We start from the raw sequence: 12,071 nt of genomic DNA on the forward strand, positions 1-12,071 counted from the left end.
TGGGGCAAAGACAAAGACTAGCCTGGCAGTTCCTGATATGGCTAGGGGGTAGGGAGCAAGAAATTACTAAGTATGCACTAGTAGCTTCCTATTTAAATAATTATTCTTCATATCAGGCATCTTACTGGGTAGGAGGCATGTCCTGTCATCAGGTAAATGTAGCAACAGTTTTTGTTACAAAATCTAAAATTATTTTTTTCCCCAATGTCACACCCTTTATATTGGGCTGGCCTGGGGCAACACCATGGTTGTCCGAGTTCCAGCTCTGCCAATCATTCACCGCAAGAGATAAAGGTTTCCTCCTGTGAGCTCTGAGGCCCCCTGTTCATTTTGCCATTAGCGCGAGCATCCCACGTGAGTCTCTGAGCCTTCCCTCCCACACGAGCAGCCAGCTTCCTGAGGACAGGAGGTGTCATCTCTGGATCTCCAGGACATAGTACAGGGCCTACCACAGGGTCAGAGCAGGACTGAGCTGACCAGACGTGCTGAGGGTCACGGGTGGCAATGAGGAAAACACCTGGCTCACACAAAGGATTAACCAAGAGGTGACCAAGACTTGGGCAGGTGTCACTCAAGGCAGAGGGGCCTGGAGGCTGCATTTGAGTCAGCCAGAGAGGGAGGGAGAGAAGGACCCTAAACGGCCCCCCTAATTCATAGCAAAACCAACTGCCTCTGGGAAGCAGAAGGGGCCCTGAGACCCATTCACACCCATGAGGCTGGTTCCAGGTACAGGCTCTGTCTGTTCATATGACAGATGCCTCATCAAGGACACAAACTGCAGAGAAATTACAACCCTTTGTTATGACTTCTCCCACAGTACTAAAAACAGCACATCAGTCCCACGCTCTCTGTATCCAGATGGATTCTGCAGCCTCTCCACCCCACAGGGGACCGAGGGTAGAGCAGACACTAGCCTGGGAGGGAGTCCTTGGGGGAGGACGAACCTTGAAGCTGAAGAATGAGTGCAGCCTCCAGGCTGGGTTTGCCTCCCTGGAGGAAAATCACAGTGTGCTCCCTGTACACCCCGACGACACCTCGATCCCAGGGAGAGCCCAGGAGAGCCCAGGAACAGAGACCCTTCGGTCTCTTTATCTTGATGAGGTAGGCCGAGCCTGGATAGATTAGGACACATCAGCATGAACTGAAAAGCCAACACCTTTTCCCCAGGGTGGCCCACCTAGGATAAGATCTCTGAGCCCTGAGAAAGTAAGCAGAGAGGCTGACAGCATGGCTTGAGAAGCCTGAGCTAAATCACGGCAAAAGCACTTTGTCGACACCATTATGTTATCACAGATGCAAAGGGTGGCATCAGGATTCTGAATGCAGTGATGATCACCTGTGGCCTAGATGGGTGGACCCCAGCTTAATTACATCCTGTCTCATTCTAGGCCCACTGGCTCTCCCATCGCTGAGACCAGCATGTGAGGACACAGAGAAGGCTTTGCGTCTCCCTAGCCCATCCCCTCCTCCTCGCCCCCTCCCTGGGCCCTGGGCAGGCTTCCCAGCACTGTCAGGCAGAGTGGCTGCCCCGGGCTCAGATACCTTGGGCAAAGCCTTGACAGTGAGCGAGGAGCTGCTACATGCACAACTCACATGGAAGGGTGACAGTGATGGACAGGGAAGTGCTTCCATCCCAGCCAGGCTGAGACTCTCCTCCCAAAGCAGCCGGCCTTTGGGGTGGAGCGGTGCAGGGACCCCAGAAACCCCTGGATGGCTCTTGTTTACAGATCCCAGCTGGACCAACCATGCCTTCTTGTTTCCCACTGTATCGAATGGAAGCACCTTAGCTATCCTGCTATGCCCCGCTCCCACCCCATCTCACTTATTCTAATGTTTATTACAAGTCACTTTCTTTCCAGCCTGGCTAGCTCTACCTATTATGTGGCATGCAGGGTCTTAGGCACCTTGGAAGCTACCAACATAAATGGCATGCCTGTCCTCACACTGAGGCTATCTCCCCCCAAACCAACAGGATGCAGTGAGAACTCTATTGGCAGCGGAGCTGAGCTCAGGAGCTGGAGAAGGGGGAGAGGTTCTAGGAGGCCAAGTCTGGAGATGGGCAGATGTGGTGACATCTCAGTGCCAGGTTTCAGCACAGCTCAATCATTCTCACCTCAAGGCCTTTCCTCCACCGTTCCTCATGACTAGAATGCCCTCTATCTTCCAATTGGGTTCCTGCTTCTCACTTTGCTAAGCCTATCACCCAGAATTCTACAGAAGGTACAGAAGTGGATCTAATACCAAGATGAAATAAAAATACTGTAAGAGCTTCTGTTTATTAGAACTAGTTCTATTAGCCAGGAGTGATGCTAAACTCTTTATATACATGATCTCTTCTAATCCTTACAACACTCTCACAAGGCACAGGTATTATTGCCCTTACTCTTATAAATTGAGAAACCGAGTCTCAGAGCAGCTAAGTAACTTGTCCAAAGGCATTCAGCTGGTAAATGGAGTTCCAGTTCTTTCTGAAGCTGGGATTATGACTGCCCTCTATGCTGCCTCCCAAAATTGGTAAGCTTAAAACTCTGCTCTTCCAGAGAGTCCTCAGGGTGCCATCGATAGCACATCTTCAACTGAGTTCGTAGACCAGGCCATCTAAATTTTAACTGCAGGGATCCACCTGTCGAAGGAGAGAGAAGTTACAGACAAAGATGACAGACAGCAGACACCTTCCTTCCAGCCCCGAGAGGCAGCTTGGGTCATGGATAGAGAATGGGCTAGAGTTAAACAATCAAATCCGAATGACACTTCACCACTTTGGATGAGTCCCCAAGTTGGACTGACTGTGTGAACTTGGACAACTTGTTTACTCTCCCTGGGGTGTGGTTCCCTGGTATATAAAATGACACAGTTGGTTTGGGCTAGTGGTTCTCAATCCAGATTGCGAAATAGAACCACCTGGGGAACTTGAATAAACTCCTATGCTCAGGCCCCACCCCCAGAAAGTCTGATGAAATTGGTCTTGGTGGGGCCCAGACCTGGGCATTTTGTTGGAAAGCTCCCTGAGTGATTTTAGTATACAGCCATGGGTGAAAACCACTGGTCTCTGAGGCCCTTCCCAGTTCTGTGCTTCTCCAGGGGTCTACCCACAGCCAGCCTATTTATGTAAATAAACTTTTATTAGATCACAGCCACACATCATTTACATATTGTCTGTCGCTGCTTTCAGTCTACACTGGCAGAGTTGAGCGGCTACGATAGAGACTTTAGGGCCTCGAGCCTAAAATATTTACTCTGTGGCTGCAACATCTTTATAGCTGCAACAGTAATGCTAGTTCTCACTTCCCAGCAGGAATAGGAGGGAGCAAGAGGGCCCAGGATCTGCTCACCATGAGAACCAGGTCTTTTTCATGGCTGTTTCCTCAGTGCCTGGTACAGTGTCTGACACACAGAAGACTCACAAAGTATGTGTTGGATGGATGGGTAGGTGGATGGATGGACTGACAGACAGATGGACAAATGAACTCAGACCAATCTTAACATCGCACCTGCAGAACCATCCTAATCATTCCTCCACCTCAGAGCAACCGGAAGCACAGTATGGAAGGCTGAGTTGAAGTAAAAATGCCTCACTCCCCTGCTGAGGCCCAGGACCTAGAAATGCGCTTCAACCTCCAGGCCCTTTGCCCTCCAGCCCCCAGCATCCTTTACCTCCAGCAGCCCTTTCTGCAAAAGCATGAAAATGTGAGCAGTTCTCTCAGCCAGGCAACTTCCCTCAGCCCCCTTGACATCGCGGAATTGCACTGTAGGCGGCCTGTTTGTCCCTCGCCTGGGCACTCCCTTCACACACACACACACACACACGCACACACACACACACACGCACACGCACACACACACGATCCTGTTGCACTGCTCTCTTCCTCCTTCCTCCCTCTGAGTATTGCCAGTGCCTCTGGAGTAGCCACAGTTCCACAATTTATGATGCATTACAGGTGGTGCTCCCCCCTCACCCCCCCCATAATGTATTTCAGCCTGAGAAGCCTCCAGTCATGGTTTCAGGGTCTATAAAATGATTTAGAGACCTGTCTCCCTCTCACTGTAAACCCAGAAGCCTGTGCATCACATTTCCTGTAAAAATTGATATGTGTACCTGAGCTTGATAAGAGATAGCCCCCATCTACCCACCCCAATCCCCTTACTTAATCACTGGTACCCACAAACATTTAAATTGCTACATCATCGATTCAAGAATTGCTGAATCATTGAATCCATATGCTGCTGGACCATCAAAAGCGAATCTTTCCAAGTCACAGCGCGAAAGCATTGCTGAGTGGGCACAAAGTACCCTCCCGAGCCAAGCCTCTGCTCGCGCTGCCCTTGCTGCTCCTAGATCTTCCCAAAAGCCAAATCTCACTTTTAAGTCCAACCTCTGATGTGCTCTGTGGACATGACTTCATCTGACTCTTGCAACAATTCTGAATAGTTATCGTTGTATTTTACTGAAGAGGAAACTGAGATACTCAGAAGTCACACAGCCTGAACTCATACCCTAGTCTGTTTGACCCGAAGGCCCATGCCACTCCCTTTCTGAATGGCCTTCTAGCTTACAGACCGAGCGAACCTTTTCTCTCTTGGTGTGGCCCAGGCCTTTGTTTTACCTTCCTTGATAGCACATGTTATCATATTAGAATTTCTCTGGACACCTAGCCCCTAAAATGGGAGGCCTACGCAGGCAAGTAAGAACTGTGTCTAATTTTCCTCATGTCCCTCACACCCAACACAGTTCCAAACTCACCGCAGGTGCAAAACGGGGGCTTCGAATGGGTCCATCCACAGAGGGCTCTTGCTACTTGTCAGGGAGTGTGACCAGCAGAGGAACAGACTTCATAGATGCAAATGCATTCTGAGGTCCAAGTTTCCATCTTCCTTTGGGTGCCTCCCTCACTAGCTCACTCTAAAGCTGGGAGTGGCCTACATTCCCAGAGATCCAGCTGGAATCATGCGCTGCCCGCCTTCTCCTGCCCCCGGCATGGTCTAGAACAGCGGTCCCCTAACCCTTTTGGCACCAGGGACCGGCGCTCCTATGAGAATCTAATGCCCGATGATCTGAGGTGGAGCTGAGGCGGTGATGCTAGCGCTGGGGAGCGGCTGCAAACACAGATGAAGCTTCGCTCACTCGCTTGCAGAGGAGAATCAGATGAAAACTCAGACACCTTCCCAGAAAAAAATTGAAGCCCAGCCACAAGAAATTTTTTCACACATGAAATTTTGTATATACATCAATAGATTTGGCATCTCCCGAAGTCCATCAGTGAAGCCCCTAGAGGCATTTAGACCCTAAATTAGAGGATAGTCTAAGAATTTTCAGAAGCAGTTAGTGTAAATCACAGAGAACAGGGCATGGGGGTTTCTGGGTAGAAACTGGGTCATAGTGAACCCTGGAGGGGAGCCCAGACCAGCCCTCACCAGACCTTCTCTGGCCGCACTGTCTCCCCCACCTCTTCCTCGGCCCACCTTCTCTGGCTGAGAAAGCCGCCCTTCTCCCCACAATAGCTCTGCCAAGGAGGTTTATCTAACGTGAGTTGTTTTGCATTTGCTTCATTAGAAAGCCTTTTAAAATGCATTTTCAGGTCTGTGTTCAGAACAGTGTGTCTCCATGTAAAAATTTTCAGGCAAATCACTTTAAGGAGGTTGGTTTTTGTCCCTTCTGCCCAGACTTGCCAGGCCCAGTCAGTGCAAACTGTGTGAGAACATCATAAGCCATAAAGCAAATTCAGGGCTCCCAAAACCCCTGACCTGCCTAAGTCTCTCGATTGCACCTAACCAGTGGAGACCCCTGGCTAGCACCTGCACAGCTGAAGCAAAGGATAGACTGAGATGTCACTGTCCGCCCCCCCACCCCCCTACCCAGACTTATGCTGACCTTGACCACACTGACAAAAATCACCCTTCACAGGGGTCATTTTCCCAATTTTACAGATGAGAAAAAAGAGGTCCGGGGAGATGTTGTCTTGCAAGGTCACGCAGCAAACCCATGGCCTGGTTTTCCAACTAGATGAGAGGGCCTCAGACAGCTCTGCAGCTTTGCGATTTTCTGCTGCTTAAAAATTCTAAGAGAAAAGAAAACACTTGGAGATGGTATGCAGGACCTAGCATTATTCTGTACTTTTCCAGACCCTGCAGTTCGATCAGCTCCGAAAGGCCCAGACAGTGCCGGGGACAAGTGTGGGGACAGGGCTGACAGCTGGGCTCCGGACCAAGTATTCAAGTGCAGACTGCTGACTCTGCGTGGTGACACTTGACTTCAGCCCCCAGAGAGGAGTGATGTGTCTGACAGAGGGGCCATAGCAAACAGCTGAGCCTGCTGCTCCACAGCAGGCTTCCACAGTCTCTGTGCAGTTTCTGCAGGAAGGTTTCCTTTCAGAAGCAAGACAGAGAGCAGCATGGATTTCTCCTCCGAGTGCAGGGGCCTGTTGTCCACAGACAACCACCTGTGTCCTCAGGCCACACATGGCCCTGCTCTCCCTTTTTTGTGTGTGTGCCTATTCTCCTCCTCCTCCTGCTTTGCCCTGATGCTGCCTGCATGGACTCAGGAGCTCCTTGGGCCGGGTCCTATGTTCCCTGGGCTGGTGCCCAGCTCAGGCGACAGAGGCAGGTGATGAAGGGCCCGGCCCAGTGTCTTATACATGGTGGCCATTTAACAATTTTTTGCTGAGTTGAAGAGTAGGAAAAAATCATGAGGGAGATCTAGGATCTGGAAAAGCAAATCTGTTGGGGAAGATACTTTGGAATCTGCTGGTTCCCAAGGCTCAGAGGGTCTGTCCTGGCCAGAGGAGGATTTATTGGGAAGCTAATAAGTTTCTATTTGAGGCCCTCCACTTGCCAGGGCCCCTTCCAAGCCCTGGACCTAATTTTGTATCTATAATTTGGACATAAAACCTGGATCCAGGCCCTCCAGCTTTGCAAACTCTGAGGCCTATGTATTTGAGAGTAGAATCCCAGAATTAGGTGGGATCTCAAAGATAATATCGTTCATCTCTCCAGCAGGTAGAGCCATCAATTACCAGGAACTATTTTCTTAGGGATCTGTAAGGGTAGATGTCATCTTTCAATTGCCCATTTGACTCCCTTAAAGTCAAGAAATTTCTCTTTATATCTGACTGCCGTCTCCTACGCTAGTTGAACATTATTTTCTCTTAGCCGGGCATTGTGGATGCGGAGGCCATATCTCTCCTTCCTCTAAGAATATTGGCATTTCACTCAGAAAACCTGATAGACAGATGATAGAGACAAAGCAACATCATCACCACACTGTATCCTCCTTCAGAGCATACAGGAAAATCACATTTCCCATCCTCCTTTGCAGGTAATTTGGGACCCTGTGACAGAGTTCTGGCCAATGGTTGTGGGTAGAAGTGAAATAAACTACTTCGAGTCTTGGCTCTTAAAAACATCTTGCATGATCTTCCAGTTCTCTCTCCCCTTCTGCAGAACCTTGGAAAGCCGTGTTTCAGATAGTATAGCCGTGAAATAGATGTAGCCTGGGTGGGACCTTGGGCCACCTCTTGGAGGGAGCTACAAAGCAGTGATCAGATGGTGAAATGCGAGAGGAATGAATGAACTCTTACTGTGGTAAGACACTGACATTCCAGTATCTAATTGTTACTATGGAACAGCCTAACCCATTCCAATTAACACAGTCTTAGTCTCTCCCTTACCTCTCATCTCTTGCAAGTTTTGGACACCTCTTCTATGGCAACTTAGAAGTTCATATCAACACAAAATAGGACTGTGGGAGTGTACCAGGGCATAAATCACTTTAAGAAAAATGAATTCATATAAATAATATCTAAACCATCCATAACCCTCCTCTTTCAGTTAAATAGCACCAATACTTTCCAAATTTCCCCTGGATCCAATGTCCATCCCTTTGATCATCTCATGCTCCTTTCTCAAAATTCTCTTCAGTTTCCCCCATCTTTTTTAAGAACCAGTGACCCAGATTAGAAAAATCTCTCTGATAAGAAGAGAATCTATAACATATTTAATGTAGAATGCAGGAGACCTCCTCTGGCTTCTCCTTATGTCTATAGTTACAGAAACACAATATAGCTTGAAAAGTCTTTAATCCCATCTCTCGGGTTAAATCTAGCAAATGAAGCACATGAATTTCTCACTGTTTCTTTCTGAAACTCCACTAAAGTATGAGTTCAAAAATAAAAAAGGTATGAGCCTACGAGAATAAAAAGAATAAAAGAAAAAATCAGCAGAAGACAAAAGACGTCAACAGATTTTTGGAAGATGGAAAGCAGGTGGAGGAATGATCAGAGCTGAGAAATCTGAATACCATGTGCCTACACAGGGGGATGCTAATGAGGACGGAGCCAATTCAAGCTGAGGAATCTTGGCAAGACACCGGAATTACAGGCACCGGTGACTGCAAAGGACAGGATGATTTGTAGAACTGGAAAGTGGGCAGGTTTAGCCCAAATGGAAACTGGGGGGTTGGCAGAAAGATGCCCCAGTTCCCACCTCCATTCAGTACAGCCCAATGCCTACCTTTCCCCACTCCAGCAGATTTATTCAGTGGAGAAATGTCGAGTCTAAGCCTAGATCAGCAGGAACAATAGGAGAGAGGTGCCAGAGGAGAAACAGGAGGATTAAATGAAAGTCTATCTACAAATGGCTGTACCCTCAGTCCCCTGTGCCATGTATCTCTAAGGATCTTAGCAATGGACTACACCATCACAATCATCCACCCGACCCCAGAGAGGAGGTTGGTGGATTCTACTCCTAGAAAGACTCCATGCTATCGACATTTAGGGAACCCCAAAGAAATAGCCCTCATGTAACTTCTATGGTGAAGCTTATTGATTGACAAATGACACCCGCTGAGTGTCCAGATAGCTTTGTAATAATATTTTACTCTTAAATATTAGTGGACTGCAAAGGATAACCAAGAACTTGAGGAAAGTCTCCAATATGAAAGACAGAAACTGAAACCAGCTGACCAGCAACCAAATAGAGAAACTTGAAGGAAAGAAAACATCAAAGAAATGGTCACTAGTTTCTACAGAGAGATAAAAGAAGATATTTCACCCATGAGACTAGGACAAAGGACTATGCAAGAAGAAATAATCCAAACTGGATCATGATGATGGTTGCACAGCTCTGCAAATTTACTTAAAAAATCATCGAATTATACACTTAAAATGAATGAATTTTACAGAATGTAAGTCCCCCGCCCCGCCCAAAAAATCTTGTTTTTAAGAAAGGGGATAATCAGGAATAAAAGGAGCAAGCCCTTGGACATGGAAAATATGAGAGCAGAAATAAAATGGTCAATAACTTTTTGGAAGATAAGGTCAAGGAAATCTCTCAGAAAGTGGGAAAAAATAAAGGTATGGAAAATATGAGTGAGAAAAAATACAGAAAGGAGAAGATCCACCTAGGAGACCCAACAAAAGAAACTGAGAATAGAAAAAATGAAAGGGAGTCTCTTGTCAAGGAAGACAAAAATCTCCCAGAGCTGAAGGGCCTGCATTTCCAGATTTTAAAAGCCTGTTGAGCACCCAACACAATGGAAGAATAAAGGCCCACACTAATTTCATGGTGATGTGTACGAAGATAAAAGAAGATCTACAGGGGGAAAAAAAGTTACGGGAAAAAAAAAAAGATTAATACGAAGAATGGCATCCAACTTCTCACTAGCAATTTCTCGTTTTAGAAGTCAGAAAACGGAAAAATGAGTTCAAAATTGCCCCTTTTAAAATGGTAAAAACAACAACAAACAGATAAAAACAAATTAAAAAAAAAAAAAACCCAAGTCTTTGATAGATCAAAAAGTGTGAATGTGTGTGTGTGTGTGTGAGTCTGTACATTCATTTCTCAAAAACCTACGTCCGGCACAGGCACTCGCTCCCGCTCCCCTCTTCCCTCTCCTTTCATAGTTATTTCAGCCTTCTGTCCCCTTCCTTTCCCTTGCCACGTCCTGTCCTCTCTTTCCAGTTGTCTCTCTGCCTTAACTGGCCATCACACAGAACGAAAGGAATTTTTTTTTTAATTACGTTTTTCATTTGTTAAGTCATTTTTATGTTCTGTATTCTCCATTTTAAAAGCAAACATGTAAAATGCTTTATGTTTGTGCATTATAAAATCGAAATTAAACTGCTTTATTTTTCCCCTCTGTGGTCTGTGAGGCATCTTCCTGGATTTCCACCTGTGAAACCCCGTTTCGCTTCCCCCTCCGATGGGCGCGGCTCGCATTTTGTGGGTCACCTCTGATGGGAATAAGAAGCTGAACTATTTGAGCTCAAGCTCATCACGTACACCTAGAATCAAATCCAAACTGGTTTCTCCTTGTTCATCAGGGAAAAAAAGAACTTAGATTTGGTCCTCGATAAGAAAAGGCCTCCTCATTCTAGATCCTTCTATCCAGTTGGCCTTCCAAACCCCAACCTCTCACTAAAGCAGGTCTGTTGTTCTTGGCCAGACATCAAGCAGCCACTAGATTCTGCTGAGTGTCAAAACTTGCATAGAAGTGGATGGTGACAGCAATGGCAATCCATTCCTTAGCACACACTTGTTGATGCTGACTATGCACTCAGCCCTAGGATACAGAGAAAGCCAAGACCTGGCCTTCAGTCTCAAAAACTCATACTATCTGTGATGGGGAACAAACACCTGAACAAGTACTTATCCTTCACTGGGGTCACTTGTAGCAAAAGCGTGTCCAAGGCACAAGAGTGGCGTGGAGGAGGTGGAGATTCCTAGAGGAGGTGACCTGGGACCTGAGTCTTGAAAGATACATGAGACACTGTCAGATGGAGAAGGCCTGAGGTAGGGGAGGACAGGCTCGGCAGAGGGGACAGCCCGTGCAAAAGCACTGAAGTGTGCGAGATCATTTCTGTGTGACTCTGGGTGATGTGATATGATCGGGGGGAGGGTATCTCAACTCTCCCCGCAGAACTCCCCAGGCCCCCATGACATCTGTCACCCTGTCTGGGTAGAGACTGCAGTGTCTGGTCCTGCATGATTCCATGGCATCCTGTGAGTGACAGCTCTGTCATTAAGAGGGCAGAGGCATGTTGTCCCTGGATGAGGAGCTCCTGGACTTGACAGCTGAGCTGTCAGCCACCAGCCCCATTCATTCCCAGTCCGATTCCTACCTCTGCTGCCCCTGTCTCAGGAAGGAAGATCCTCCTCCCCCAGAATCGCCAGCTCTCCCTGGAGGCTGAGGCCGATGGCAGCCCTGTCTTTTGTGGGGACTGGGCTGGATCAGTCTTCAGAGCCTGGGAGCACAGCTCTGACAAGCTGTGGAGCCTTGGAGGGTCCTGCGTAGGGCTCACTGTATATTTCATCTCTGTGTCCTCAACACCCTCCCCTCCCCAATGTCTGGCATATGATAGGCACTTCCTATATGTTTGTTGATTGAATACTGTGCTAAAAAGGGGAAAGGAAAGAGGGAGAAACAGAGGAATTGATTTATCTTTTGAAAAGGAAAGAGATAAGATGTCATTCATTAGGTTCCTAAAAGATCTGCAGCTTTGAAACAATCAGAATTTCGGTATGCTTCATTAGCACAAAGTGGCTGCCAAAACACAGCAGCAACCCTGGGCTACAGAGGGAATGACGGAGAGAGGGTCCCAATGTGCACTGCCCCAGCAGCAACAGCTCGTGTTTATTGAGTGCTGGTACTGGGCTGTTTATTCAAATGATTTCATTATACTTCTTGTGTAGTTTTAATCAAAAAAGATGTCTATGCTACTGGAAGGGGAAGATTTAGTTAGCAGAAATATAATATGTGGAGTCAGTGGATTGGAGCTAACATCAGAACTGAAGAACTGTTGGTGAAGAGGCTGCAGGGTGTTTACATTCCTGGGACCGCCCAGGGGGAGGTAAGCAGAGAATCAAGTTAGATTTCAAATAAATGAAGCCATAGACCTGGCTGAGGCTGAACTGAGTTGACCCACCCTAGGTTGTCCTAGTCTGGAAGCCTCCTCTGCAAGAGAAAGGACTGTAATGAGAAAGGCCTAGAATTTCAGTGATTAAGGGGTGGAGAAATAAGGGGTGGGATCAGCCCCACCGTGGAGGTAGTTTTGGAGAGGTAGTTTTGTGTAGTGGAC

At 47.4% G+C, this 12,071-nt stretch overlaps 1 long non-coding RNA gene across 1 annotated transcript; it reads right to left on the reverse strand.

Annotated features, from left to right (window-relative positions):
• Positions 1-2,257: 2,257 nt before the first annotated feature.
• On the reverse strand, positions 2,258-5,041 carry LOC111730303. Its single transcript, XR_002776630.1, has 2 exons — positions 5,002-5,041; positions 2,258-2,623 (listed from the first exon to the last, which is right to left on the reverse strand). It is a non-coding gene; the product is annotated as an uncharacterized LOC111730303 (long non-coding RNA).
• Between the last annotated feature and the right edge of the window lie 7,030 nt (positions 5,042-12,071).

Source organism: Pteropus vampyrus, unplaced genomic scaffold (assembly GCF_000151845.1).
Source record: "Pteropus vampyrus isolate Shadow unplaced genomic scaffold, Pvam_2.0 Scaffold306, whole genome shotgun sequence".
NCBI classification, from domain to species: Eukaryota; Metazoa; Chordata; class Mammalia; order Chiroptera; family Pteropodidae; genus Pteropus; species Pteropus vampyrus.